At 41.9% G+C, this 23,548-nt stretch overlaps 1 long non-coding RNA gene across 1 annotated transcript; it reads right to left on the bottom strand.

The window, feature by feature from the left end:
* Window positions 1-366: 366 nt before the first annotated feature.
* LOC113013373 (uncharacterized) lies at window positions 367-22,809 on the bottom strand. The gene is made up of 3 exons (XR_003270820.1): window positions 22,676-22,809; window positions 21,817-21,899; window positions 367-1,011 (listed from the first exon to the last, which is right to left on the bottom strand). It is a non-coding gene; the product is annotated as an uncharacterized LOC113013373 (long non-coding RNA).
* Window positions 22,810-23,548: the final 739 nt, after the last annotated feature.

Below are 23,548 nucleotides of genomic sequence, written 5' to 3'. Positions count from 1 at the left end.
GGGTCAAGGTTTTTGTATAGGTCTAACTTTAACCTTATTCTGTTTGGGATCTATTTTGGATCAGGTCTAATCACTGGAGTTCTTCAAAAAACATAGTTTTCCTTTGAGTGCTGCTCAGATGGGACATCCAACCCAATCAGACCAGGTAAGATGACATTCAGCATATAAAGCCCACACTAACATTTGATAACTGGTACTAAGCAGTTATACCAATACTGTGTCAGTGTTATTCTGACCCAAATTTTTTAGCCCAGTGTATTTGTGTGTATATATATATTTTATATAGTTTAGTTCCAGCCTTAGCACAACACATTTTACTTCTCTCCCTGGAAAGTCCACACGTTGAAAGAAGAGACCAATTTGGCATTTCACATAAACACTAGGATTAGGCTTTATTGATTAGACATTTGCTTTGGTGTCATTGACACATCTGTACATGCATGTATTTCCACCAGTACTTTTCGTACACAGCATCTTTTCTCAAAGTTTTCAGCAATGCCACCCTTTAGAAGAAGCACACGTTTTGACAAATCTGGAAAGAACAATAAAGTAAGTCTCCAAAGGACAACGCAATTACAGCAGCGCACATCAAAAAGCACAAATTTGACAAGATGTAGTATCTATAATTACTTACCTGCCTTGTTTTACTCAGATTAAGCAAATTACTTGAGTGTCTTTTGGGCAAACTGAATGATTGAGATAAATCCAAGCAGTAACTGGTGCATCATGTGTATTATCCATGAATGGCTTTGTATCTTAGTCCAATAAAGAAGCCAATCTAACCTCAGTTTTAGATTTAAAGCTGTTTTCTGATTAATTAACTCCAGTCTTTCAGGGGTGTTTTTTTCTTGTCACTCTGAATGTGGATTGGGGTGATCAATGCACAGCTACAGCTGGTTGAAGGGGACCAAATCCATTGAACAGTTGATTTGGTTCCATTTTACCAGCTTTAGCAAAGCATTTTAGGGTAGAATCTGGTCCAGAAGAGGTGACAGGAAGAAGTGAAGATGCCTGAAAGAGACAAAGCCAGAGAAAGGAAATGATAAGAAATGACGCTGTTCACACCCACGTGTCGTCAATAAGCAGTAATAAAACATTTGTACAAGCTGCAACAAACCAAACAGCACAATGCATCAGCAAACAGGCATTGATTGCTAGAAAAAAATGTTGCCCTTAAAAGAGTACTGCTTAGAAGAAGCCAGCTGATACAAAAAAGGTATGGGTTGCAAAAGACCAAGGGAAAACGATGAAGAACAGAAGAGAGTGAGTGAGCCAGAAGGTAAGACAGAGAAAGGGGAATAGCAGGTAGGACGGGTGATGAAAAAGAGATGAGAAAAACAGAAAGTGGGGCCCTGAGAGATAAGAGAGGAGCACATATAAACAATGGTTGCAGACAAACTTGAAAAAACAATGAATTCATCACCTAACTGCCAATACTGCTAATGAAGCCAGTGGATAGGACAGCAGGAAAATTAACTCACATTGACCTCTAGCCTTACACGTGGAACATCTCCTCCTCTCTCCATTTCACCCAGTCTCTCCTCACCAGCCGTTACTGTTCTCACGTCTATGCACTAAGTTCTGGCTCATAGTTGGGCCTGTTCAGTGTGGTGGCACAAAGATGATGTACTCAGCAGTCTTGCTGCATGGCTCTGCTCGTCTTTGGAACAACTCACTCATTTCCTGGTTCAATTAGCCTAGCTAATCATTTAATCATTAGAAAATAAACTTTTTAAGCAGACTCATGGCCCTAGAAACGTATTGATATATGTTGTGTTTGGACTGTACTTTTTCATAATTGACTGATCTTATATGATAATCAATGGCTTAACTGAAATGACAAACCTGCTAAAGACTGTTTTTATATTAACAAAGGATCCGATACATAAGTGGACATGGGAAAGGATGGCTCGTACTGAAAATTATTAAACTAAAGTTTTGTTTTGGACTCTAATGTGAAAAGATGCGTACCATATGTGCATTGGTAGCATCAGATACAAACTAGCTGGAACAGACCACACTAATCTGCAAATGGAGCTTTCTAACAGAACGGCCACAAGTAACTCATCGGGTATCCTTCCACACTAAGCTTATATAGGCTGAGATTTTTAAGTGCCTTAAGCCTGCCCACGGTTTCTCTGTACTGAACACGGTCCCACCCCTTTCTCATTCAAATCCCAGAACACAGACATGTGGTCCTATATAAACTAATTCAGATAAATTCAGATATTTTTATATTTTCAAAAGCATTTTTTTCTTCAAGCTTTCGCCCTGAGCCATCATTTGTGAGGTGTTCACCGGAGTCTTTTGTGGCAGGACTGGGTTTGTTGGTGAAGGTCATTTTGAACTGTGGGGGAAACTCAACGGGTGAGTACGCTAACGCTGACTAAACTTTTAACAGTTTTCCTAGTTGTCAACAAATCTCAATTGTCATCTTTCCTATTCCACTGGTGACAATGAAAACACACACAGTTTATTCTAACTCAGTCCCACCAACGCCATACTGGAACAATAAATATGGGTAAATCCACAGCTGAAGAAATTCACTGTTTGTGCCAAATTGAATAAAAAAAAATGTTGTCCAGCAGTCACAGCCTGCTCTGTGTAGCTCTACTAGGATTTAGCACTTAAAAATGACACGTGTAATTGTGAACTTTCAGTTCTGTATCAAATCTGTCAAGATAAGAAATACAACAACCTAACACAAATTGCATAAAAAAAAGTGTAAATACTAGCTGCGGATGTAAAGACAGGGTCCGTCCAGTATTTCTTTCTCTCTCTTTCCATCTATTTAATAAACTTGCAACCTATGAGACCGGCAAATTGATGAGGAGGACACATCCTTGAGTGAGGAGGAAAAAAGAGGGGGAAGAGAGAAGGGAGAATGACAGGAGGAAGAAAGCTGGAAGTAGCACACAGAGGAGAGGACAAGCCTGCATGGCCTGAATTCTCTACCTGTCCTCGAGCTGCAGTTGCTCTACCTCTGCAACATGCAGCACTGCAGTGTGCACGTGTGTGCGTACTCTGTGCTTCCAACAGAGTATCCTGTGTTGATTCTCATGTCTATATTTGATCCTGGTGTTGCAAGTGTGAACTGTGCCTGTGTAGAATGTTCACACAGGATGGATGGTGAGGCCAAGTACTACCCGGCAAGCTTCTCTGTGTGGTCAAGCACAACTATCAACTTCAGAGGAGAAAGCGCTGCACGCTGAATCCTTTTCATAGCAGGATTTTCAGTAGATTGAGGAGAGAATTCCTGCCTGTGCTTTATTCTTGCAATCTGTGGCCCACACACTCATCAAACAGGCAACCCTCCTTCACCCCACACACCTCCACTCAGATCTGACATCAAACAGAATCATTATAAACAGAGCGTTTTATCATTAACCTCGCTCAGATGCCTGCTGAAGGCTTCACCGGTGAGTGCTCTTTCAACATTAAACTGTAAGACAGCTCTGTCAAGATCACAACTACAATAAGTAAAGGTGTTAAGCATTCATAAGTTTAGCAGTTCAGGAGCTCAGCGAAGTGGACTTTATATATGTGGGTCGGTCGGAGTGCTTAGTGTGTGTGTGTGTGTGGGCCCTCTTGCTTGCTGCTACTGTAGGTGCCCTCTATGAGGCTGACTGCATGGTTGGAGATAGGCTGGCTATTTTTCTATTCTGGGACCGTGCTGTCCGCTGCATTCCTGCCCTTATATTGGAGACAGAGGGGAGGAGGAGTTGAGGGTTAGGGACAGCTGGACGCCTGCAGAGGAGCGAGGGAGAGACGGAGCGGTAAAGACAGTTAGGGAGTCATAGTGGGAAGGTCAGTGGGGGTGCACGGCGTCCCTGGGGAGGCTCACACAGTACAGGTAGTGTTACGTAGCAGCTGCCTGCCCACAGCTAAGTAAGGCCCCAGCAGGAGGAGTGACACTTTGAAACCAGTCCCGCTGTGGACTCTGTCACTCTTGCTCACCATGATATTTTCATTTCAGATGTATGGCCTGACACTGGGGGCTGCACTAATACAACCTGCCATACGCAGCCACTCCCCTCACTCTATCAGTCTCTTCTCTCGCTGACCATGTCATGCGTTCTGCCTATCAGTGTCCTACTGCTTTTTCGGTGTCTAGCTGACTGACTGCCAGACCTTGGTTCTCCATCAAGCGCCAATACTGTGGGAGGGCGAGGCCAGGAAACCTGTCAGACCATCACTTCCTGTCACATCAGTGTGAAACCCCTGATGGTTCTGAGGGCCACTGTTGCAAAATAGCCATTAAAATCCACTTAAAACCACAATAATCTTCTGTAATGCGGCATTTAAATGAAGCAGATTTATACAAAGCATCCTAATGAAGGTCTGTGTGCATGTCTGATGAAGATGTTTGCCAGCTGGTAATTAGCTTAATGCAAGGCGCACAATAGTAATGAAACAAGTTGACCTGTGGTCAGGCTGTAAACTTTATCTTCTGTGGCTGGCTGTATTAATTCCCTCTAATTACCTAGTGACTAGAGGCAGAGGGAAAAGTGGGACGTATATCATCAAACTAAGCTTAGACATTTCAATTAAACCTAATTTCTATGGGAGATGTGATGTAAAATAAAAGTCCATAAGCAGAGACCAGCCCTTAAAGACTTGGGGGCTGGTGGGTCAGCACCTCTCAAAATGAAAGGACCTGTGCCACGAGGTTAGCAGTGCTAATGCTGCTGCAGTCCACTGCAGACACCGCCTGGCTGCCTGGCTGGCTCTTCTTCTACCACCGACCCCTCCTCCGCAGCATTCGGACGTGAGCAGCGCCCAGCGGTTGACTCAGCATTTTTCTCACGCCTGATTGGTTGATCAGAAGGGGAGGCAGGAGTGTAACAGGGCCCGTTATCCTCTGCTCAGCTGGTTCCTCGCTCTCTCCCTGAAGATAAAACACGTCTATTGGATTAAAAAAAAGAAAGTTTCCTGACCTTGTGGCGACTGCTTGCCTCAGGTGCCGCACCGCGACTCTTTCTTTATCAACCGTCTCAGGGTTGCTACGGCCTTTGATGATTCTATCTCAGTACTGTAGTTCAAATTGTGGAGCAACGTTGACATAAACAGTGAGGGCAATTGGTAGACCTTTGTGTCTTCCAAACTCACCTCTCTTTGCAGTGGATAAAATACCATGATCGGGTTTGCTTGTGGCCAATAAATGCATCTTAGCTTGGGATCTTTAATGTCTCTTTCATTAAGCGTGTATGCAGCACTCATACTTTGTAATTATTGCAGCGTTTATCTTCTGCTGCTTTTGATTTTACCTCACAATGATTTAATCCTCAAAGTCGCTTTATTCCTTAACCTTTTAATCTAATGGCAACACCCTTAAGACGATCAATACCTATTTAGATGATATATTTAATTATATCCTCACGCTTTGGCCCTCCCACCACCACAACATTTAAACAGGATTTGACTGTTTTCAGCACTTTAATTTCCTTTTTTACAAATAGGACTAAAGCCTGTTTCCTTAATAAACCCTCTCTTCGAGGACTTTGTGAGTTTTCAGACTTGGCAGGAGTGAAATACTTTTCATTTAAGGAGCTCTACACAAACTTTTGCCATCATGCACTTTGGATGCAGACTGCATGGGCTAGCCATGAGCTAGCCAAGGTTAAAACAGTGATGAGACAAGCATTAGACTGTCCTGCACTTTTATACTGCTATGTTATATGTCAAAGATATATTATGTATATATAATGAACATTAGCATAATGACAACAAACACACTTAGACATGACACTAGCTATTCTGCCCTCTGCTCTCATACTGGATATTACTGTAGAAAACAAATGTTAGTTATGCATTTGTTTGGCTTTGTGCCATTGCATGTTTAAGACAAAATTCATACAGTTTGACCCTGCATATAAGTTAGCATTGTGACTAATATTTTCTGGTGTAGTAGCATTTCTTCTCAAGTATGACTTTGCTAGTGACAATGTTAGCAGGTGAGATATGGTTAGTCAGTTGGCTGTAAATAATCGGGCCATGGTTTAAAAAAAATGGTAATATTAACTCCTCGCTCTTAAAGGCAAGAACGTATATTTTTAAAGTTACATTATAGTCGATTTACAAGGACAAGACTTTGATAAATGAAAAAAGTTATATAATGCAAATTTAAGAGCAAAGGGTGAGACAGTAAGTGTCCTTAATGAGCCATTTTATTTGGTAATTTCACCAAATATATATTCTGAAAGTTGGAGCCCTATTTGGATCTCCTCACATAGCACACATGTGAGCCTACTACAGTTTTACTGCCCTTTGGACCTATCCACACTATAGCAGCACACCATCAATAACTGTAATGAGATTAAAACACACACACATTAAAAAAAAAGCACAGGAAAGCTCTTATTCCTGCCAATGTAGCTGTGTGTGATTTTATGCGATAGAAAATGCTGAGCTGTAGCTTCAAAACTTAAATGGAATTGGTGTCTAAATATGCTGGAGACAGCCAATATCTGTAATTACACGCTCATAAACTAACGTAAAGATATAAAGAATTCCTGCATACTGGGCTGTCAGTAAACTTCTTGGGAAAGCAGAGATAAATGGCTCCGATAGACAGTAATGAAGAGAAAAGCCCCTGTTTCTCAAGGAAAAGGAGATCAGATAAGGAGAATGAGGAGTGCTCCAGAAGTTAAATTAAAACAATTTAATGAGCAGGTTTTTGATTTTTAAAAGAACTCTTTGAACGATATTAAGGGGGAGAAGACGTCATCCGGTTCGGAGAATGATGTCATGATCCATATGCAGTGGCTGCCAAACCGCAGCAGACCTGCCTTCTGTCTTCACCTTTCTTTCTCCCCTTCTCTTCTCTCTCTCTCTCTCTCTACCTATGCAGGCTGATTGTCACTCTGAGCACGCTCCCCCTGCCCCTCCCCCCCCCCACTCCCCCTCACCCCACCCCACCCCCTTTCTTAACGAACCACCGCTGCCACTTAGGTGTTTTAGTCATGCATTACAGGCTGCGGCAGGGCCACAAAGGCGTGCTTGATATACACTCTGTTGTGAAACAAAAAATCCAATGCAGTTAAAGTCAGAATGGGCGCTCGGGTGTAAAGATAGCCCCGGCTGACGTGTTCTTTTCTATCGCCAGACAGTGGGACACCCACTCTTTTAAAGCTTGAAAAGCTCACAGAGACGGAGAGGCTTCATAACAGTGTCCTTGTTTTAACGTGGGACAAAAAGGAACTAAAAGAGGGCCTGAGCTAGTTAGAGCCATCTAGATTACAATCAGCAGCAGATGAGTGTCTTGGTTGTTTCTGTGACGACGTGTGTCGGGATGGATAGGTGTAACTAAAGTGATAAGGTTTTCACTTACAGGCAACATAGTGGGAATAAAGAAAGTTACAGTGTATCATTCTATTGATACATTTTATTGGTCTTCTAATCATTGGTTGGTCATAGATGAATAATTTGGCTATCATGTTAAATTATGAACATAAGTAAACTACAAGTTTGAGCCTTCTGCATCATTTAAAGCAGGGCTAATCAGTGTCAGTATATGAATAAGGACTACTCAGGTATGTGAAAAGGGGCTGCTCATATTGAGCGACTCAACAAGGTTGACTCTTCAACTGTACAGTTCCTTTTAGCTAAAAGATCTTCTTTGACATTTGATTTTGCAGTTTCCAGTTTTACTGCTTAGGTTTATTCTTACTATCATCATTCATTCTTTCCACTTAACAGTAAAAACGATAAAGAAAAAATGAAAAGCAACCTGTTCAGCAACGATACAGTGCACAAACTACAGATAGGTTCTCATTATAGGGCGTCAAACTACGGTGTTAATCACAAGTCTCTGGTGTCACAGAAAAACATAAATGCATAAATGATGTCCTTCACATACTTTATTGCAATGGCCAATACGTCACGGCACTGACGCCACAGAGCAACAAAGTGCACTGAAGGAGTCAATGGTATGGATCACAATCATGTGGAAGAAAACAGGACTCTAAATAAATGTCAATGTCGGTCCGATTCTAATAGAGACTGTAAGAAAGTTTAAGGGAACAAATCTGTGCTGCTTTAATCTCCACTACGTTTATATAAAACAACTGTGCTCTTTACTCCACCTTCAAGTCATTTTTGACCAGGATATGTCCTTCAACGCACATATTAAACAAAGATGTAAGACTGCTTTCTTCCATTTGCGCAACATCTCTAAAATTACAAATATCCTGTCTCAGAGTGACGCTGAAAAACTAGTTCATGCATTCATTACTTCCAGGCTGGACTACTGTAATTCATTATTATCAGGAAGTCCTAAAAACCCACTGAAAAGTCTTCAGCTAATCCAAAATCCTGCAGCAAGAGTACTGACAGGGACTAGAAAGAGAGAGCATCTGTTTAAATCCAGAATTGAAGTCAAAATCCTGCTCCTCACATACAAGGTCTTAAATAATCAGCTGATAAAGACTTGCTGATTAGAGGGCTAGTCTGGTCTTGTTTTTCCTTTACTGGCCAAGCAGGCATGATAGATAGCTGCTCCTTCCTGATCTTGGTTCTGCAGGAGGTCTCTGCCTGTTAAAAGGCCCACGTAAGGCCTCGAGCAAAAACAGTTGGACTCGACGACTATCTGTTCTGATTTTAGAAACAGAATATCACTTCAATCACCAGGATCATTTTAGAGAGTCACTCAACTTGTTCTTTTCAAATTCACAATGAGATCTCATCCCATTGAGGTGCCGTGCTGATGCCCCCAGATCCGACAGGAAAAAAATGTTTTCACTCTACGAAGTGGAATTCGTTGAAAGAAACCATAACTGCTACAATAGCCCCAGGCTAATACACAACCCACTCATGATGTTCACTAAACCTATAGTTTCTACTGTAGCCCTGCTGCTGATACAGCACTACTTCTGGTGTGTAAAGCCCACTGTTACAGATGGTAATCCAGCTATCATATACTGTAATAGTCTCTGTGCAACAAAATGGAAGCAATTATCTCAAAGCACACAACGATCGTTGGAACAGATCACAACGCATAACTCTTTATTGGTTTGGGAGATTTACTTTCTGCGACTGGCTCTCTCTCTTTGTAATTCATGTTCTTTACAATTCTTCTCTTCTTTTGTTTCTTCTCTTCCTTTGTTTATTGATCATTTGTTCCTCGGCTTTCTCGTTAGGCTTGAACCCCTTCCTGGGGCTCTAACGTAGCCTTCGTGCCACCACAACTGCCTTCTTCCTTTCTCTTTTCTGTCCCCTACCTTGCTCTTTTTTCCTTCCTCTTCAATAACAGAAGTTCTGAGCAGTGAGGTGATGACAGGGGAATGCTAAGTAGCCTTGTCCCGACGCCGCACTCTCCTCCTTTTAGATGTATGTGTACTTACAGGAGGGAAGAGAGGCCAGACTCTGCGCTCTGCTTGCTTGACTGACGGACTCCCTGACTGACATGGTCATTTTACCAGCGGACAGTCCACAGCTGACTCACTGCTTTTGCTGCCTTGCAGGCTGCTCCACTAATCTTCCTCTTCTATCGTCCTGTATCACCGGCTGTGGCAGGCTGGCTTGCTGACTCCCTGACACTCTGCACTCCAGCACACTGCTCCCAATTACACTCCTCCTCTGGTAGACTGAAGGGAGAAGGATGCATGAGACCCCACTGAGACAGAAGACGTGCTGTATGCACATAGAAATCGCATGGGTAACTACTGCACTTAATGTAGATCATTGACGCTAAGACACCAGACACGCAGGCGCCAATTTATTCAATAAGTAATGTATTTTCTCCTAAATTTGGTCAAAATTACGATTTCAATTACTGCCTGTTTCAAACATCTACAAACCACCAATATCAAAACTCATAGTTGCACTAGAGGATATGTGCAGACTAGACAAGATTCAGTCTCTGGAGACAATGAAGGTCTATGCAAAATGTTTGTGCTCTTGACTAGATAAGAGCCACAGGGTTAAATCTATTGTATTCTTTCATGTCTTCTCTTTTCACTCACCCTGAGATCAGTTGTATTTGAGGGCTGCCCCTGCATGAACCTGGTTCAAGAAAGGTCTTCCTGTTAGAAGGCCGTTTTTCTGCCCCACCGTTACCAAGTGATTGTTTGTAGGAGATATACAAAGAAGAAGGCGGGATCTCTAATACTGATTTAAGCTTACTCATAATGTGCCCTGACATTGACAATATTGCTAACTATCAATATAACTGAAAAGAATTCATGTTCTTGACAATATGATTCAAACATTAAAATGTTAACTAGACTTCATGATGGAAGTCTACACCACATTACCAGCACAAACTACAGCAGTCTCTGTTTTTTTTTGTTTTTTTTTACTTTAGCTTAATTAGCTTTAAATTCAATTCAGTTTTACTTTAAATTGTACAGCACATAGCACCAAAATCACAACAACTGTTGCCCCAAGGAGCTTTAATAGATTGATACATATTCATAAATATTTTATACAGGTTTTAAGAACTATAACAGTTCCTCCTGTCCTTCTTCATGAGAATTCCTCTAAAAATGAATCTAGAGTACATGAAACCATTCTTTCCCACAGTCTTCCTTCACTATTCTCATAACCAGTAATCAAAATAACAATGTGCCCAGGAATGCATTATATTCTGAGATATACCTTATGAGATACATCAGTGAAACTCTACTTTATATTCCCTGAGATGCCTCTCCAGGCAATATATTTTTTGAAATACTGCGGGACATGGATGGTAGTGCTCTCAGGCAGGAGTTGCATTACAAAAGACACTGGAGCTGTTCGTTCAATAACCCAAATGTATTTTGAAATACTTAAAGGAAAAAAAAAGTGCTTATTCTGGGACAAGTGATAGCCACAAAAGAAACAATTAAAGTGAGAAATGCCTTTTTCTAATTTTTTGGTCAACGGACAACTATTGTGTCGTAAAATTGTAAATGTTATGACCTTATAAACGCAGACAGAGTGTAATTAGAATATCAGGATAACTGTAAACCCTAGCGGTAATCATGGGGAGGAGGGGTGTCAATATAAGGGGACCTCGCATGTGAAAATATGTGTGTAATCTCCAGCGAGCAGAGAGAAACAGTAGCAGAGGGGACGCAGAGGAGGGGGATGTGGTCCACCACCAGCACCACCACAGTGCCCTTGTTCCTTTAATTACTTCCTCTGCTTCACAGCTTCACTGCATAACAATTATCCTGCGTGTTCATTTGAAGGGAGCAGACCCCCTCTCCTCATATCGTGCAGTAACGGACATCAGACAGGCTGTGATGTCAGCAGCATCGCTTGATGTAAAGAGAATACTAGTGGGAGCCATTAAATTAGACTCGGGTTAATGCAATTGTCTTTTACAAACACCCCTACCCACCCATCTCTACCTCCTGCACAATAAACATGAGCAAAAGTTGCCCGTAGCATTGCTCAGTCCACATGTAAAGTTTTGCCTTTTCCTCTCTGCATTGCATCTTAAGAGCATTCAGCAGATACTAGAAGAAAGGCACTACAGATTATAAACCCCGCTTATGTCCCATAACTGCTACCATCAATTATGCACTGCTGGAATGTTAGATTCTTCAGCTTTTAGTGCTTTAATGTGAACTTACTATTTTTGCAGTGCAGCACACTCACAAGGATAGGAAGGGGTTGGGTCTTTTGCAGTCTATTGGAGTCTAATTCAAGCAGATGTCTGTTTAATTGATCGAAACAAATTACCTCAACATTGATCTCTGTCCCGGCCTAAGCGACTGATCTGCTTTTTGGAGCCACACTGTGTGTGTGTGTGTGTGTGTGTGTGTGTGTGTGTGTGTGTGTGTGTGCGTGCACGCTCGGGGCAGGGTGAATCTTTTTTGGCTCTGACACACTCAAAGAGAACGTATGGCTTAATCGCTAAATGATAAATAGTAATTTGCTTTCTGATTGTGCTGTGTTTTCTTCATTGATTGTGAGGTTTCCTTTGAACTAATGCACCATCATTCTAACATTAAACTGCTGGGCCAATTAACTAATTGACTTTTAAGGCCCATAATTATGAGAAATTCATTAGATGTTTGAAGCCGTTTATTATCAAGGCCTTATCTTCTTTCTTTCATTGGTTGTAAATTGTCTCTTATAATTCCAGAGGCATATGTACTGTACGACACATGTTCCATCACCAAAAAGCTCTTTCTGCGTCTGTACAAGACTCCGTTAATGTCTAAGACCAAAAGAACTTTTATAGGCCAAAAAGAGACATCACTACTCATATAGGTACACGTATTTGAGTTTTTATATATTTTTTAAAGCTCTGCATACTTAAACCAAAGATTATACATATAAACTTTTTTTTAAAAACTTTTGGTTTTGGATTCAATATTTTTTAAGCCTCAGCATCAGTATTTTGTTTACAACATGCTAGGTTTAGGACCTAGAAGCATGAGCACTAAGTTATGCACTAATGCTAACTTGTTTGGTTAGCAAACTATAACTATAAATTGCATGGAGTCAAAGCAAAGAAATCCATATCTACTAATTAGTGCTAAGTAAAAAAGTGATAAAATACCACAATTTCATTCATCAAAACTGAAGTACAAACTTTCAGATTACCTGAACCACAAAGTAAGCTATACTAGTTGTCAAATAATACTTAGCCTAGCCTAGCAAAATATAGATTGGTTACAGCTGCTTGTAGTGGCACAAATCTCAAACAATCTACCATCCAGACAAGTGGAATATTAAGTTAAAAATAAATAAATAAATAAGCGTAAAGAAAAAAAACCACACCCTCCAATTAGCATATTTATCCTTCAGTCATTTTTCATTCATTCAATGAATATAAGTCACACACACGTATGTGTTTATATATACTGGAAAACTGCAAACTTTGGCTGAAGCCTATTGCTGATGCTACAGATAAAAAAGCTTCTACAGCTAAAGAAACAAATCACTGAGCTACCGCCCTCAGAAAAGGTGCATTACAACCATGTAATGTGAACATTAAAAAAAACAGAACATAAACAGCCAGATGAATCAATACTGTGGCTGGGTCTGTTGGTGTTACATATACATTCTAGAGCTACTTTCTGAGTGTTTATGTGGCCATACCCACATTTCATTTAGACCGGTATGTGTGACGGTATCTATGTGTGTGTTTTATATATGTGCCCATTGTGTGAGCAATGACTTTGCAGGGGGTTTCAGATGTACATTTCCCCTGAGATTAGCTTTTGAGACATAAACATAGAATGGGATATAATAGGCTATGTGTGTGTCCTTGTATCAGGGCGAAACGACACATACATTACCACTCCACCGCATCTGTTTCAACTTCCATTACTCTTTACCGCTATTATATTCCGTAGATTGCTGCCGAAGCACACTTACTATAAACATGATTAAAAGAGAAAAAAGTCCCGGCAATAAACTCTGACACTTAATATCAAACGGCTGACTTTACAATCTTCTCTCCTACAGTCTTGTCTTCTACTTCCTTCTGTCTTCTGAGATACACAGAAATGCAGTGCAAGGAGGCATATTAACAATTTAAGAAACTAAACTCACCTATCTAGGGCACCATTAAAAATATAAAGGCCTCATTTGGAGCCATTTGTTCTTCTATCACTACACACCTCATGATGCCACATAAAGTCACCCCTGATTAAAATTCGAGTTATATTCAGGGTTGTGGGTATCTTGTGTACTGCAGAACCCTGCAACCATGTTTTCACCTTTTTTAGAATAAAAATGAAAAAGGAACTTCACAAATGTATCATTTTTCCAAATTTTGAAGTGAGCCATCAGCACTATAACTAGCTTCTGCAAGTGTTTCTTGTTGGTAATTGCTTAAAACATGTTTCCTTATCGTAATGCACATAGGGGCACTGACAAAATAAAAACACACATGGTGTGTTTTTGTTTAAGTAGACAGCAGCACATTAACGAGATTTTACATTCTGAAATACAATAATGTACCCTGTGTGGTGTGCACTGTGTAAAGTCACAGGATATACACCAAACAGACCCTCCTGATTTGGTTACGCTATAAGCTGCAAAAAATTCCCATCAGTTGCCATTGCTGCCTTCTATCACTAGTTGCTGTTTCAATCGTTACCTATCACTTTTCAATGCATATGTTAGTATGTTCTTTGCAGAGCTGACAAGCTTGGTGAAAAGCTTTAAAATATATTCTGCTTCTGTAGGAAATTATTTCAAATGCCTTGTAGTGATACTAAAGATAAGCTATATATGAGAAGAACAGGTAATTAATTTATGGTATGGGTGGTATAAATAAGGCTACTGTGGTGTCAGAAGACACACCTACTAGTTGGTAGAAATATCACTTAATCTCTAACATTCTTTACACTAACAGAATCAGAATCAATTAGTGGTGGACAGAAACATAAGTATATTAATACATTTTTTTAAATCCCAAAAATTTGGTGGCATTGTCCAACAAATCATCAACCTAACAGTACGAATAGCTGTTTCAGAGAGGGTGAACATCTAGTGAGGCACAGTCAGCAGATTAACAGCGAGTGTTGCTTTATCAGTCTGAAGAAAGAAAAAAAACACATGAATCTGGTCTCTAGCTGTTTCTTAAGGAGAAATACTGCTCATAATTAAATCAAAGTCTTTGTCTTCATTTTGATTGTGAATCACTTTGTATATTCTGAGTTAAGTTGGTCAATTTGAATTGAATTTAAATTAAATGTGTTTAATTAGTTTGTGAGAAATTTGAGCAGGAAGGGTCATTAATTAATCCTCTGAGCTCTAATCCTTCAACAGACACTCTTGTCTGCGTGGTTGGTGAAACATCAATTTACAATCCATTGATGATTAAAGCTAGGGTTGGGGTTCAGTTAATGTTGACTCCTTTTTATAGAATTTAAAGAGAAATGTAAAGAGATTTCACTTAAAATGTAAAACATTCTTGTTTCTGTTTAATATATCTGGCAAAAACCCAATGCTACCCCTAATCTCCAATGACCTTGTGAGTCTTTAGTGTTAAGATGCAACTGCATCACTTTATGCCTAGGGCATAAAATCATAAACATCTAAAAGCTTTTGGACAAATGCCTGTATAAACTCAGAAAAAAAGCAGGTTTGGCCTCTAACATAATCTTGCCCTGGTTGATTGACTGGTTTGCTTCAGCTGACAGAGAGTGGTGAATCAAGCACTTCTTTACACATGCGTATAGTCAGCTGGATTGTAGGCTCTGCATTAAATTCCATATTCACAGAGGCAATTTTTTTGTAAGTTGCTACAGTCAATGTTCCACATGACTGATCTGTATGTAACTACCACTAATCCCTCACTGGGCCTGTGGATTACAAGCTTTGCCTTTGCCCTTGTGTGGACTCCAAATGGGGAAACAAGTCAGCCAGCCAGCCAGCCAGCCGGTAAGCTGGCAAGTCAGCCAGCTTTGGCATTGGACTAAACAGCCAGCAAAGAAAAGCTGGAAGAGAGGGTCGGGGAAGCCCTGAGAAGAAGCTGGAGTTCTCAAGGTGTGTGCATGCCTGTATGTCTTTATGTATGCGTGAGTATGTGTGTGTGGATGGATGGATAACTGTCTAGCGCAGAGCGAGTCAAAGCGGTGGCATTGGTTTACTTTTAGCGGGGCCCCCCAGTCGTCCAGCTTTGGCTGTCTCAGCACGGTGCCGCAGTCAGCATTGTTGCATATTTAATGTCCTGATGAGAGCTTCCACCTGCTGACACAGGCAAAGTGACAGAACAATACCCGCCCAGCCCCACCTCATACCCCCCCCCCCCCCCCCCACACACACACACACACACATACACACAGGAGGCCCTGAACACCATCATCAATCCAGCCTTCGCCTCGCCTCATCTCACACGCTCACTCGCCACAACTCCCTCCGCTACGATCCTACTTCAGTCTACGCTGCTCTCTCGTTTCCCTTTTTTTCCTTTACCACCCCCCACCCCATCCACATCTCCTCTATCACACACTTACTACTGTGCCCTTCTATCTTTGAATTCTCCCACAGTACAACGACCTTTCCCGCTGCTTCTTAAAAATCACTGCAATAAATCCCTCCAACATAAAAACACACTCACACACTTGTACTTACTCACAGGCACACATACTTTACGTTTCTTTGTGTGTGTGTGTGTGTTGGGGGCGCTGGGCAGGGGGTCTTTATGAATATGTTCTCCAGTGATGTGTGGAGCCTCTTCATTTGCGCCTGCTAAGATTAGAACTGTCTCTCATATTGAAGCTTAATTAGCTTTGAAACAAACACACGACTGCGTGTATTGTAATGTTAAACAATTCTTCCTGGCACGAAGCTGTTCTTCGCGTTTATTACCCACCCCTTTTTTTCTCTCCTTGAAAAATCACATTGGCAGGAAGTGTAATCCGACTGCATATCCCTGTCAGACCAGTCGCTCCCACACAGGCACAGCACCCCGGGGTGTACACCTGACCAGGGCCAAATTACCGCACTGAAACTGGCCCAAATAATACCTGAACAGGGACAGGTAAACCTTAAGTAGGCCACATACAGTATTTATATACAAAGTAGGCCAAAATCCATACACTAAAACCTGACATGATTGTTATACCTGCTCCCAAACCACACCCGGATTAGTCACTGTTCCAGCACACATAGACATACTGTGCCTCCCATACATACTTAATCAGAGCTAAAAAATGATTACACAAAGACCTGCATGTCCTGCTGGCTCAGCATCCTGAGACAGATATCATACAGGCTCACACTGTGGGTTTGCCTCATCGTAAGTCTTTTTCGTTCACTTTTCCTGTCACTTTTCTCTCTCTTAGCTGTCTTGTAAATGCCATAAGACATAAACTTCCCCCACTGCAAAGAAGTTGACAGAACAATCAGACCAAGTAACTTGAACGAGAGGTGAAAAATTTAGACTTCTGATTTCAAATGTCTACAAGTAGGCCAACAAGTCGAAGCCAGATCCAGACAGCGTGACTGCACGCAGGCGTCTGAGCGCAGTAATCTGTTAGAGAGGCCTGCAGCCAGTCTCTTCTTCTTCCTCTTTCTGACCGTCCTCTCAGGCCCATGCTATCCATTAGCAAGCATTTAATCACTGCACCATTTACTGGAAACCGCTGTCTGTCTGTAGTGTGGGTATGTCTACTTGTGTGTCATTTTGTAGCATTAGCAAATTCACACAATGTATTCTTAAAGTAAACAAAATGGACTTCTTAAAAACTAATCACCATCACAGGGTGTAGGGGAAAAAAATCCACTTTTGGCCAAATGAACTAAGAATGAAAGACAAATCTGAAAATCTATGACAGCCATGTGGAAAATGTCGACCAGAGTTTAGCTGCATCTACACTTTACTGATGTATGTATCTCATTGAGAAGCTGACTGGACTCAATTGGGCCACATCAGGGCAGAAAAAAAATTTCACATACCTTGCCTGTGATCATGTAGCATGCAGATAGATTATCTACAGCTAGGATGTGGAACTAAAGTAAAATCTTCTTCATCATGGTGGATTTGCTTTGCAGTTAAGTTTAAAGTTCCTTTCAGGTTGCTGCGCTGCAATTTCTCCCGACCTGGGATACATACTTCTTTACATTCCATAGTTGCTCTTGTTCATATGGGCATATAAAGAAGTATGTCCCCCAAGCAGGCCACTGTCCTTGGTGGCGCATCAGGCCTCACACCTCCTCCTCGCTGCCAGCCCAAAACGCTCGTCAATGGGGAGGGGAAAAAAAGTGTCGAATCAGGAACTGCGCTGACCACTGAATGCATTTATGACACTCACCAGTAGCACAGGCTTCAGGGTTCACTCCTCCCATCCCAACAGAGAGAGTTCTTTTGATGCTAACATGCCAAACTTTTCTGCCTATTAGAATAAGGACCCAGCTTTTTGTTCTGACCCGTGGACCAAAAAAGAGCCGAGATGATTTAAAACTTTAATTAAAGGAGAAATCCATGCAGCTAGTTTACACTTTTTTTCATTGAAAAGAAAACACCTACAGCTACCACCAACAAGTCACTATCAACGCTTAAAACACTATGAGTAGACACTTGTAATAAGCCACTATGTCTGCCCACTATGTGACCGCTGAGCTTTGAAATATTGTACATTATGAAGTGATTTTTCTCAAACACACACACACATGCACACACAGCACGCAATTCACCTTGAGTGTCATACTTAGAGGTTCAGCTGCTGTGGGGTGAAGGAGGTGTGGGAGTTAGAGAATGATGGGAAATAAGGGAGATGTTGCACTTACCTACAGGCAGATGTTGGCTAGAAGCCCCCCAGCACGTACACACACACACACACGCACACACACACACAGGCACACAGATACAAGCCCCCCCCCCCCCCATCCCCCCACCTCCTCCTCCCCTCGTCTCTCGCTTCAGCTGGGACGATGCACCAAAGAGAAGAAGCAATAAAGCGAAAGCACAGAAGAAAAGGAGAGTAGAAGAAGAAGTGCTTCGCTCTCTCTTCCCTCAGTCTGTGTCCCAGGTGCTGCCTCTGCAGTCTGTGTGTGTGTGTTTCGCCACACACTCACTCTCTCTCTCTCTAACATCCTCACTCTGATTCTCTCTTTCTCTCTCACCCTATCCTCTCTTTATAATCTCTCCCTCTTCCTCATACTGAAAACTTTTAGTCCGGTGAACAGCTGCTCGTCCCACCGGTCCTCCACCACTGACAGCAATTCCCCCCCTTTTTTTCCCTCACCTCCCATTCATCTACCCTCTCTCTCACTCTCGTTCTCTCTGTCTCACACACACACATAAACATTGTCCCATGTAGTCTATAGGCTGCCATGCTATGCAGTCACCCCCTGACTGCCCACTCCCCCTCATGTAGCATGTGCTCTCATTCCCTCTCTTTTTTTCTCTCCTGCTCCCATGCGCTCTCTCTCTCAGCCTTCTACCTCTTTCCCAGTCAAACTATAGCGGTGTTACACTTCCATGCTGAGCAGACGGTGGTGGTGATGATGAGGTTTGAATGGCACATGTGGTGCTGCACATGGTCAAAGTGGGGGAAAAGCAAGGGGGAGAAGGCCGAGCGAATTAAATTAATCTCTGTATATGTCGTGTGTTAATTTGTAAATGTATATCAGTGTGCATAGATTGTGTGTGTGTGTATGCGTGTGTGTTCAACTGCCCTTGTTGCTCCTGTGAATCCTATTCACCTGAAGTCCCTTCCCACAAACACAATCACAGACACACAAACACATACACCCTACCTGCTGGCACACACTATCTGCCCTCTCCTATTAGCCTCAGCCCCGAACTCCAACCAACCAACCAACCAGCCAACCAACCAACCACCCGATCTCCCTCTGGTACACACATATAAATACACACATCCCCCATCTCCTTCCCTTCCCCCTTCCTCCCCCCTCCCCATCCTCTCAGAGATCAATACCAATTTATAGGCAAATGCACAAAGGCTGAGTCGCGCTTTTAATGAATTGAACCATTGCTAACGTCAGACATCTAATGAAGGCTCTGAGAGAGGCGTTAAGAAAACCTATGGCGGGAGCTGCAGAAAGCGTGTAAGGGTTATTGGGAGTGTGTGTGTGTGTTTGTTTGCAGAACTGTAGGTTTTTGGATCACAGGTTTTACTCTAATTTCCAGTCAAGATCCCCATTAAGGTATTTAACTAATATAAGACAAGTTCAAGGATAAAATGCGCATGTTCTCCATCCACAAAACACTAATGCAAAAAAAAACCCCTAAACTATTAGTAATAGAAAAGAAAGAAAAATGGGGCATGCACTGCTTCTGCTAATCTGCAATGTCAGGAAGTCTCTCTTTGTCTTTGTTCTGTCAAACTTTCAGCTTGAAGGACAATTAAAGCTAATAAAATCTCCATGAAAGCGTGCATTAAAGCATACTGTTGACACAGCACAAAGTTCTCCCCAATATTCTATTTGCTAACATACAAGGAACAAAAGACACATTCCCCTATATAAGAGTCCTTCCACAGTGAAGTGGAAAATGGATATTTTGTAAAAGCTTCTACGTGCATACATTTTCCACTTGTGTTTGTGCCTAACCACTCACATATTGTATATTGCTTTTCCATGCTACATAATCTGACTCTCATGTCTTGTCCTGCACTTTGAACACACAAAATGCCTGAGTGTATCAACTGCAAATGCAGAAGCTAGTATGTCATCTTCTCTATAGCCGCCCCAATAGCCCTTTTGTGTGTTCCTACCACTGTGTAACCAGTGCTATGGGGGCTGCACACATCAGCCCTGCCCGCCCAGTAATTAAACTAAAAGTCTCTTCCATAAATCACAGTCGTCTTCTTCTTTTCTCCTCTCTCGTTCCTATCCTATTTTCTCTCCCAGGGATGGAACGAAAGTTTTGTAAATTACCAGCTATGGCTGGTAAATGAGAGGGGCTATGCACACTACAAATCCAGCTCTAGACACAGACACATTAAGAAGAATTAAGCCACCTATCTAGCTTCTTTGCCATCATAGTCACAATATTCCTGGCGGGAATTACAATTCTCCGGGGAGAAGTAGCCAGTTCCTGCAGATTGCAAGAGCTGCTCAGCATGTAATGTGCACCCTTGCTCCACTACAATACATAGTTGGGAATGTACCATCAGACAGGACTTCTTTAGAACAAGGTGAAGTACTAAAATGTTTTCTCATACATGCAAATGAAATTGAAACAAATATAAACCTCTTCATTCTTGTACCCTCTCAACATTTAGAGTCCCTATGGTTAAGCTAACACAGTTTCACACAGGCTTCTTTTCATACCAAGTGGAGGATAGACACATTCCCTTCAGTCAGCTGTGTCTGCTAAAGCATGTAAAGCTATGGAAGTGCTCTCTTACAGGGATGGGCAAAGATACCCGACACTTTGCCACCTCCTGTCAGTGCTCTGCATGCTTGACAGACAGCTGACTACTGCTGATCTCCCTGGTATCTGCTAACTGGGTAAAATTAGCCTGGACAACGGCAACACAGAGAGAGAGAGAGAAGGAGAGACACTGGAAGAGAAGTAGGGGGAATGATAGAGAAGGATGGGAGCATATGCGGGACACTTTTAGAACCTTGCTCTTACTTTAAACTTCTCTCGCTCCTTCTCTCTGGAGAGTGACACATGTGTGTGCCCCGTCTATAGATAGAGCCGAGGCCCCGTTTGGACGGCCGTCCCAACACAATGATGCAACTGATAGAACTCACCTGTGCTGCACCATGTTCAACACCATGCATTATGTTCTGCTGCTGCCATATGGAAATATAGTGGCTCACATGCTGCATAAAATGCAGTGGAAAGTTTTATAAAAACTGGCAAAAAAAAAATGTGAGGCGATGTGATAATTTCACATGTGTATCATGTACATGTTCACAATCTGAGCAAACAGACAAAGGCAATAGCACAATAAATAAAATTTTTTAAAAAGTACTTTAAACTTGATGTACATTGTGTAAATTCATATTCCATAAAGAGAGACTGAGTCATTTCCACCATTTCCAGTTTTCATTCTAAGGAGTTTTCACTGAGTGTGAAATACTTGCTTCATCTGTCCAGAATGTTGAGTCTCAGAGATAACCCTTGACCTTTCAACCCTGTCCAACATGCAGCATGTTGTAACACTTTCCCTGCTACCACCAATCAAAAAAACAGCGGCGCAACAAATAAATAAGAAGACTGTTTCCAGCTCGTTCACTCACATTTGGAATTTTTTCTTTCAAACCAGCAGCTAAAAAACAAAACTAAATACTTTACTCTGTGAGAAGGCGGACAAAACAATGGTACACATACAGAAACACACAATATATGCAGTGTGTAAGCACTATGAAAACAAAGAAAGCAAAATTTTAAAAACACTTATTCTACAAATCTCTAAACACACACTGAGGCACTTCAACACCTACCGTAGTAAAGGTGATCCAGATGGGGATGGTGGCCCATGCGGAGTGAAGCAGTCGCTGCAGGCGGAGTCTCGCCTCCCTGGGAGCTGAATCAGCGATGGAGAGTTTAAGGATGCGGAGAGGAAAAGGGGAGGAGGAGGAGGAGGAGGAGGAGAAGGAAAGAAGGAGTGAAAGGAGAGGAGAGAAAAGAAGAAGGGGGTCATGGGACTTGTGACTATCTCTCTCTCTCTCTCATTGCTGGATGCAAAAGGAGGAGGGGAAAAACAGGCAGACCAAGAATAAAAAAAAAGACATGCATGTAGAATTGAGAGTAAAAATAGTGGCCATAAAAGAAAACCATAGAGGTTTGTGTAAGAGGATTCGATTTTGAAGTGATGACTGGGCAGTGAAATGCGTCAGCCGGCAGCTGCCCGTCCTTGCGCACCACACCAGGCCATGTAAAGTTAGAAGGAAGACAGCTGATCAGACTACCAGAGAAGGAGATGGAGAGAGATAGTGAGTGCTGACAGAGCTGAAGGACAAATCGGGAAGAGGGACAGGGAGAGGGAGGGGTTGGGAGAGCGAAAGAGCGGGAGTAAAGAGAGGCAGTGCGCAAGGAATTGAGGGAAAATAACGTAAAGAGTAAAATGAAATAGAGAAGAATGAAGGAAGGATTTGGAAGGTAGAAAGGAAAAGGCAGGAAAATGAAAGACAGGAAGGTAAAGTAAAAGGAAATGGGAAAACAAAAAAGAAGGGAAAAAGAACTGAAAGAAGGAAATGCAGAAACGCAGAGGTGCAATGTTTGGAAGAGGAAAAAAACAGAAAAATAAAAAAGAACAGTTGAAGGGGGAGCTTTTAAAAAGTAAACTTAATTATTTCTTACTCTTTTCTGTCTTTCTTGTCCTTTTGCTTCCATATTCCACTCAGTCACTTTCCAGATATGTCGTCCAGAGGTTGGTAAAGGCAATTCCTCCGCAGAAAAAAAAAGATGAGGGAATGACTACAAAAAAGAAACAATAACAAACCCCCCCCCCCCCCCCCCCAAAAAAAAACAACAACTTAGATATCAAATTCTTAAAGTAAAGTAAAAAAGGGTTTTTAATGATAAAAGGTCATCTGATACCGCTTATGAGCAGTGATTTGTACGTTGATTTTTTTTTCAATATGGGTGTCAAAAATAGTCGAAAGAACATTAGAATGAGAACACTGTGAGTGAGGGAAAAGCAGCGTAATCAGAGGAAACCCCCACTGTCCCACGATTTTTATACCAAGGTAAGAACCAGAGACACACACCCCTCTGTCAGCCCACCCATGTAGGCAAGATCCACGGCCTTATTTAGAGAAGCATGGCAAAAAATAGCCTCCCAAGTGTTGCTTTGAGGTGTCAGGGGTGGGGTGGGAGTGTCTGTGTACAGAGGGTGGGTGGGAGAATAGGAGTGACAAGATGGGAAAGACTTGGAGATGAGAAAGGTTGGGTCAGTGGAGGTGGTGATGTAGCCGCTTTTAATCATTCTATCTGCTATTTGACTAGTGTGGCCTGAGCTTGAATTACTCAACAATCTTCTCTTGTTTTCACCGGTGTCATGTGACCATCCTATAGCTTCCTCTGCTCAGAATGCATCATCTGCTGTACTTACAGATTACCATCCCTCTCCAGTGTTTCCTCTGTAAGTGATCATTACATTACCACCAGCATTGGTGGTAATATAATGTTGTAATGGATTTTTTTGGTATTTGCTCCATGTTATATCTATTT

Source organism: Astatotilapia calliptera, chromosome 20, assembly GCF_900246225.1.
Source record: "Astatotilapia calliptera chromosome 20, fAstCal1.2, whole genome shotgun sequence".
Classification (NCBI taxonomy): domain Eukaryota; kingdom Metazoa; phylum Chordata; class Actinopteri; order Cichliformes; family Cichlidae; genus Astatotilapia; species Astatotilapia calliptera.
The sequence above is the reverse complement of the archived record's forward strand: the minus strand, read 5'-3'. Positions and strand labels throughout refer to the sequence as shown.